Source organism: Colobus angolensis, unplaced genomic scaffold (assembly GCF_000951035.1).
Source record: "Colobus angolensis palliatus isolate OR3802 unplaced genomic scaffold, Cang.pa_1.0 Scaffold249, whole genome shotgun sequence".
NCBI lineage: Eukaryota > Metazoa > Chordata > Mammalia > Primates > Cercopithecidae > Colobus > Colobus angolensis.
In genome coordinates, this window is record NW_012115699.1 from 3,763,531 (window position 1) to 3,772,095 (window position 8,565).

The window sequence follows — 8,565 nt, forward strand, 5'->3', positions numbered from 1 at the left end:
AATAGAAAACACAGATAAGGCCATTCATTATTGGAAGAATAAGAACAGTAAATGGTGAATATAACTATTGCATGCTCTTAAGTAAATTTTCATTATTGAGACCGTTAAAAAAGCAAATAAAGTTTAATTGCCTTGTGATTAAGTAGAATCCTTTTAATGTCTTTGAATTCATCGGTGTGTCCCAAGACTCTGGTATACTTTTAAGCACATAGTGTGCTGCTTAACAAATACCTATTGATCACTGTCAATAAGGAGTAGACACAATTAGAAGAAAAAGAACAGAGCTAAATTAATCCTTTACTGGATGGGAAAGTTTAACAATGTCATTCCCTGGGTTTGACAGTAATTTTATTTAAAGATTTTTATAAATAACCTAAAAGTGGGAGTACACAGTAAATTATCCAAGCTATTCTAAGCAAAGGAATGCTGAATCAGTGGGAGTAAAGTGCAGGAAGAACTCATGGAGCTGTGTAGGGTAAGACAGTTGGCAGTTGAGACAACTGGCAGTTGAGTTCCAGTGTGAACAAGTGTGAAATAAAGCATTTAAAGAACAATTCAAGATACGGAATAATAGATTATAAGGTATCATTTATGACCCAGGAAAATTATCTAAGAATTACAATATGCTCTTTCACTCAGAAAGCAATCTCACTCCTAAATATATATCCAAAGAAAAAGAAATTGGTATGTTTAAGAGACTCCTGAACTCCCATGATTTTGCAGCATTATTCACCATAGCCAAGACACAGAATCAACCTAAGTGTCCATCAACAGATGAGTGGACAAAGGAAATGTGGTACACATACACAGTGGAATACTCCTCAGCCTTAAAAAAGAAAAAAAAAATCCTGTCATTTACATCAACATAGATAAACCTGGAGAACATCACTTTAAATGAACTAAGCCAGGCATACAAAGACAAATACCACATGATTTCACTTTATGTGTATGTGGAATCAGAAAAAGTTGAACTCATAGAAATAGAGAGTGGAATGGTGGTTATCAGGAGCTGGGACAGAAAGAAGGGGTAGGGGAGATATTGATCAAAGGATATAAAATTTCTATCGCGATAGGAGGAGTTAATTCAAGAAATCTGCAGGGTGGGGTGGCTCATGCCTATAATTGCAGCACTTTGGGAGGCCGAGGCAAGTGGATTGCTTTAGGTCAGGAGTTACAGACTAGCCTGACCAACATGGTGAAGCCCTATCTCTACTAAAGATAAAAGATTAGCCAGGCGTGGTGGCACATGCCTGTAATTCCAAATACTCGGGAGGCTGAATCAGGGGATTCAGGAGGCGGAGGTTGCAGTGAGCTATGATTCTGCCACTGCACTCCAGCAGCCTGGGCAGCATAGTAAGGCTGTGTCTAAAAAAAAAAACAAAAACAAAAACAAAACCAAAAAAAACCCGCTGCTTTAAAACATGGTGACTAGAGTTAATAATAATATATTGTATTCTTGAAACATGCAAGAGTGGATCTTGTTTTCACCACAAAAATAATTACAATGTGAGCTGATGCATCTGTTAATTAGCTAGCTTTAGTTATTCCGCAATGTATACATACTTTAAAACATTATGTTGTACACAATAAATACATATATTTTTATCTGTCAATTAAAAATACATATTTTTATCTGTCAATTAAAAATACATATTTTTATCTGTCAATTAAAAATACATATTTTTATCTGTCAATTAAAAAATGGCCTTATATCCCATATAATCATTTAAAAACTAGGTAGCCTGTTAACCTTTTAAAATTAACCTCTTTCTTATTCCATTCTAGCTTATAATAAGACATTATAATAAGATATAATAAGGCGGCATGCGATGATTAATTTTAGAATTATCTTGACTGGATTGGGCCGGGTGCAGTGGCTCACGCCTGTAATCCTAGCACTTTGGGAGGCCGAGGCGGGAGGATCACCTGATGTCAGGAGTTCGAGACCAGCCTGACCAACATGGAGAAACCCCGTCTCTACTAAAAATACAAAATTAACCGGGTGTGGTGGCACATGCCTGTAATCCCAGCTACTCAGGAGGCTGAGGCAGGAGAATCACTTGAACCCAGGAGAAAGGTTGTGGTGAGTTGAGATCGTGCCATTGCACTCCAGCCTGGGCAGCAACAGTGAAACTCTGTCTCAAAAAAAGAAAAGAAAAGAAAAGAAAAGAAAAGAAAAGAAAAGAACTTGACTGGATTGAGAGATACCCAGATAGCTGTAAAGCATCGTTTTGAGGTGTATCTGTGAAGGTGTTTCCAGAGGATATTGTCATTTCAGGGGACTGAGTGGGGGAAGATCTGCTCTCAGTGGGGGCAGGCACCATCCAATCAGATGGGGGCCCAGAAAAAACAAAAAGTCAGAGGAAAGGCCAATTTACTATATTTTCTGGATCCGGGACACCTTTTCTTTCTCCAGCCATTGGACATCTGAACTCTAGGTTTTCTGGCCTTTGGACTCTGGAACTTGCAATGAACAGCCCTCCAGCACCTCAGATCTTCTGTCTAGGACTGAGAGTTGCAACATTGGTTTCCCCTGGTTCTTCGGCTTGACGACAGCCATAGTGAGACCTCTCGACCTCCATAACTGCATGAGCCAATTTCCCTAATAAATCTTCTTGTCAATCTCTATCTATGCATGCTTTTGATTTCATCTTTCTATAGAACCCTGACTAATATAGAAATAAATTTCCATATATAATAGAAATATTTTTTTGCTCACAGTTCTGGAAGCTGGAAAGTGCAAAATCAAGAAAAGGTGAACAAGCTCCCCAAAGCCTCTGTTATAAAGGCACTAATCCCATTCATGGGGGCTCCATGCTCAAACCTAATCACATCCCACAAAACTCAACTTCTTAATACTATCACATTCAGGATGAGGTTTCAAATTACAATTTTGGGAGAACACAAACATTCAGACCATAGAATTCTGCCCCTGGCTCCCCAACATTCTCACATGCAAAATGCATCCACTGCATCCCAATAGGTCCAAATGTTATAACTCACTCCAGCATCAATTCAAAAGTCTAAAGTTCAGAATCTCATCTAACTATCTAAGTCAGATATGGATGACACTTGGGGTGTGATTTATTCTGAGGCTAATTGCTTTCTACCTGGGAATCTGTGAAATCAAATAACTTACGTGCTTCCAAAATATGATGGTGGGGGAGGCGGAGGGTAGATATTTCTCAATTCTAAAATGCAGAAATCAGAACTAAGAAACTGATAATTGGGGTCAGATGCGGCGGCTCATGCCTGTAATCCCAACACTTTGGGAGGCTGAGGAGGGTAGATCGCGAGGTCAAGAGATCGAGACCATCATGGCCAATGTGGGGAAATCCCATCTCTACTAAAAATATAAAAATTAGCCGGGCATGGTGGCATGTGCCTGTAGTCCCAGCTACTTGGGAGGCTGAGGCAGGAGAATCGCTTGAACCCAGGAGGCAGAGGTTGCAGTGAGCCGACATAGCGCCACTGCTCTCCAACCAGGCAACAGAGTGAGACTCTGTCTCAAAAAAAAAAAAAGAAAGAAATGGGTAACATTGGTATCAAGTAAGTTCAAAACCCAAGTCCAACAGGGTAGACAACATTATATCTTAAAGCCTGAGAATAATCTTTGACTCAATTTCTTGCTTTCAGGATACACTGGCTTATGTTCCCAAAGCTCCACATAGCCCTGGGCTTTCCTGGGTGCAACGCATGCAGCAGCTCTCATGGTTAAGGATTCACTCCTGTGTAATCCCTCAGGATTCCTCACCTCTTGACACTTACATCGTCGATTAGCTTTCAACATATTAATTTAGGCAACACAAACATTCAGACCAAAGCAGTAGCTATGATTATGTCAAATAATTGTGGAAATGCATTTTTTTGGCAAATTTTATATGATAAATCCTTTAAATATATATTGTTTATTAAACTTTAGAAAAACAGGTTTAGCTCATTCATTCAATTTAGAGAAAATGTCTGCATTGGCAAAAGCCAGCCATCGACATATGGGATACAACAGTCTCACTACTGAATTCTAATTATACATATTTAGAGAGCTAGAGATAGGAAAAGAGATTACAGACACATATGTGTGTATATGTTATATGTGTGTATATAGATATAGGTATGTGCAAACACCCAAACACATGTATACCCCAAGAAAGCTTTGGTAAAAAGAGTCAGAGTCTTGTTTCAGACTAGCTGAAACAGATATGTAAACAAGAGATATGTAAACAGGATAAAATAAGACTTCTCCTTTCAATACTTCTGACTAAGACTTTCTTTGCTTTGCTTTTTGGAGTCTACTTTACAAAGCACTCTCCAAACTGTCTCTTTGTTTGATTCCCTGGAGATCTTTACATCTTCTGCCAGTGAAAAGATGATTGCTGGGTGAGCATTGTGCCTTTCTTCTCTGAAATGGGAGAAGGGCAATTGTGAAAGACAAGGCAGAAAAAGACAATCTACAGCTTTTAGACAGTTTTCAGGTAGATTAGTTTTAAGAAATAGCACATGTGGATCTGTAAATTAAATTTCTTAAAATTATACATTCCCTTGTAACCCCAAGCCTTCTTACTGTACCGACAGATAAAAACATTCAGTTATTTGAAGGCTGCTGCCCTGAAGAAGAACTAGAGCAGAACTGCCCATTTAATTCCTTAAAGATGAAAATAGGACGGATTAGATGAACAGAAAGTTATGAGGGCAGTATGAGGAAGATAGGATGTACAGGGAGGCTATAATATTATATTTTGAGAAAAAAGAAGTGGGAAAGATCAAACAGAATTAACAATAGCACGTTAAAATCTATATGGATTGCCAAGCTCAGAGAAAGTTTATCTTCCATCTCAACCTTGCACCAAAATTAACAAATTGAAAAATGACTAGATCTTTAAAAGTCAAACACTATACCTATAAAGTTTGCTAATTATGAACTAGAGTGTGTAGTAAAGCAAGATGATATACTTATCAGGTAATATTCTGATATGTTTAGCTATTCATTTTCCATTCTTCATTGCCATATGACCTTAGGCCATTTTACCACCAATTAAGGGAAGCCATAACAGATACTGAAAAACAAAAAAGAAAGATATTTTGGCTTTTGAGTTTTCAAGGGTTGAAGTCCTAACACAAACAGGAGTGGAAGGAAAATTCACAAGCCACTGGGATGGTGCAGAATGAGTAGATAAACCTCTCTCCACCAATCTTTGAGCTGGGGCATGAGAAGCATCAGAAAGAAGATCAGAAAAATTAATTCAGTTTAGGAATAGGTCTCTGATGGCTTTCTGTCTTGCATTTTAACCCATCTGAGCTTCATTCAAAGAGGAACAATAGAATCTCTAGAATCTCTAGAAAAGTTTTGGGATTTGAGAGCAGAGGATATCTGAGCCCACAAAACCATGCGGTTCTAGACTTCCCAACATGTAAGTTGCTGTAGCAATAAAGTAGACATAATTGTCCACTGGGTCTAGATGTAACATTGCCCTACTGAGTTTCCCACAGTGACAAAATTAAGATAATATCCAAAAGATCCCTATGGAGATCTTAGAGCTATAGACAGCGACATCAGGGTTAGGATGTTGAAAAGAAAGAATCATGTGTGTAGACTCTTTTTATCAGCTCCCAGATTGGAAAAAAAATACGTTTTCCACATGTCAGAGCAGAATGGCTCTTACTGAATAGGAACCAGGAAAATAAAGATGCTGCAAAAGATACCAAAACAGTTCAGTAGTGACCAGGAACCCAGCCACCTTTCATAGGCTTTGATGTGAGTCAGAAACTTACATGCAACTTTGGAAACAGAGAGAAAATAATAACACTTATCTGTTAAAAAAAAAAAAACTAATGGATTGAGTTTATTAACAAATGGCTAATTTTCTTTTAACAATAGTCTTAAAAAAGCTGGTGGCAGAAATTAATTAGAGTTTTGCAAAAAAGTTACACATTTTGCACACCACAATTGATACATCTTAATAACCATTGGTACATAAAATTAACATAATAGCTGTAATTGATGGAGAACTTACTCTCCAGGTTTGGTGTTCATTACTTTGCATGTATTATTTTATCTTCTAAACAACCCCATAATTTAGAAATTGTTTTACAGCATTCTCATTTTAAAAGTCAGTAAAGCATAGTGATTTGCCCAAGGTTACCAAGCCAATAGATGGTAAAATCAGGAATAAAATTCAAATATATTCACATCAATTTTCCTACCCCTAGTAATCATACCAAATAACTATGAGCATAAAGATAGATAGTGATGTTGGTGAGTTTATCTGTAAACTGTAGCTATATTGAAGGTTGTGTTTCCACCTCCTACTTTAGAGGACCTAGTCATCCAGTTTTAGGAATTCTCAGTGGTCACTATTGATATCTTGGGTCAAACAATTTTTTTTTCTCAATTGTTTGTCCTGTGCACTGTAGGATGTTTAGCAACATGCCTAGCCTCCCTCTGCCCACTAGATGCCAGTAGAACTCCCACCCCAACTTGTGATGACAACAAAATCTCTATTGCAAAATTTTCCCTGGGGTGCAAAAGAGCCCCTGGTTGAGAAGCACTAGGTTACATTTAGAGTGACTGAGTGGCTACGCAAAGACATTTTTCTTTACCCAATGTCGTGATTCTGGTTTTGAGATTTGTTGTGATCTCGTAACTGATGTTGAAGACTTGAATCCAACTAATTAGAGGAATTGAAGCTATATCTACAATTCATGAAAAGAAACTGCATCATGAGACATATTTTAAAGTTTTATTACTCAGCTATTCCTTAAAGAAATTGCTGTATTGCTCAGCTAAAAGTTCTTGGGTCAATTATCCTATCTGTGCATATTATTTCATTTATTACATGAAGCTCTCAATATCCAATTTATATAATATTATTATAATGATAAAATTAAACAATAAACCCAACATTTGTTTAAAGATCACGCAAAGTCATACCGATATGGGTGAATAGTGACCAAGAACCCAGCCACCTTTCATAGGCTTTGATGTGAGTAAGAAAAATTCATGAAAGTTTGGAAATAAAGAGTGAAATAATACCTCTTAATCTGTTAAGAAACTACAACACACAGGACAGCCCAAAACGTTGCTCAACTCAAGATGTTAATAGTGGCAAGGCTGAGAATCTCTAAAGCTGGATGACTAGGTCCTCTAAGGTACGAGGTGGACACAAAACCTTCATATAGCTTCAGTTATATATTCATTCATCAATATCTTTACCCTCCTTACATTCATGAAGTGCTCCTGCAAATCCAGGACTCTAAAACTTTTACCTAGACCATACTGCAAGGGAAAAAATATCAAGGATCAATGGCATAATTAGATAATTATTGATTCATTTCTTCATTCAGTTTTAATTTATTTATATCATTCACATGAGCATCCATCCCTAGATAATTTTGACTCTCCATTTATGTAGAAATACATATGAATAGGAGAGACATTGATAGGTTCAAACAAAAGAGAGTGTTGTAAGAAAACATATTAAAAGAAGTACCAAAATTATTTAATCATATATTTATACAACATGCTGCATATTCTTATGGGACTGTGAGAAAAAATGCCTAAAGCAATAACAAAATCATTAATAGACTATAGACATTCAAATCAAGTCTAGTATGTTACGTGGTGGTGAGGTTACAATACTAAACATGACATATACCTTGAACTTGTAGGGATGCTAAGCTGATGATGGCTAGAATCCTAAATACAGAAAATCATCTGTCTTTGAATAGTAATGCTAAGGTTGTTTGATCATAATACAAGTTTAATTAATTTAATTTAATTAAGTTATCATAATACAAGTATAATTAAAATAATATATGATATCTTATAATCATATATAATTGCTATAATTTATATTATATAATTTATATAATACAATAAGATTAAAAAAATGTAGAAGTCACAGATTGATGTTAGGAGAAAGTAAATTTTGACCAATAGAAAAGGGATTAATTTATTATAGAATCCATTATTGTCAGAAATAACATGCATTTAAACAAACAGATTCTAGAAAGCTTTAGATGATTTAAATGGGTGACAACTCACAATGTATAATCTTTTGATAGTGAAATATATTAAAATAAAGAAAAAAGAAGTAAAGACATAACCAATACATTAATTTCTGCTATTAGTTCTATAACTATAAGTAATGATCACATATTTTCTGTGTGTAACATATAAAACTAAAAGGCAATGTTTTATTGGTATAGACAAATTTTTCTGTTACTCTTTCTGTAAACAACTAAAATAACAAGGTATAAGGAGATAGATTTAATATAACCCACAGTCCATTCTGAGTATATCTATAATAAGGAATATTTTTATCAACTGAACATCCACATAACATATATATATAAACAAAAATATTAATATAAATGACTGTTCTATAAGAACTCTTATGTGTCTGGTTTGTCAGATGAGAAAGAAAAGTATGCTTATCTGTTTTGACAGTGATCTGATTAAAAAGAGCCCATGGTATAAGGAGATAGATTTAATATAACCCACAGTCCATTCTGAGTACATCTATAATAAGGAATATTTTTATCAACTGAACATCCACATAACATATA

General features: G+C 35.8%; 1 protein-coding gene across 2 annotated transcripts in view; it reads right to left on the minus strand.

Moving 5' to 3' along the window:
* The window catches only part of LRRTM4 (leucine rich repeat transmembrane neuronal 4), a 768,419-nt gene that overhangs the window by 669,124 nt on the left and 90,730 nt on the right, over nucleotides 1-8,565 (minus strand). The window lies entirely within an intron of this gene.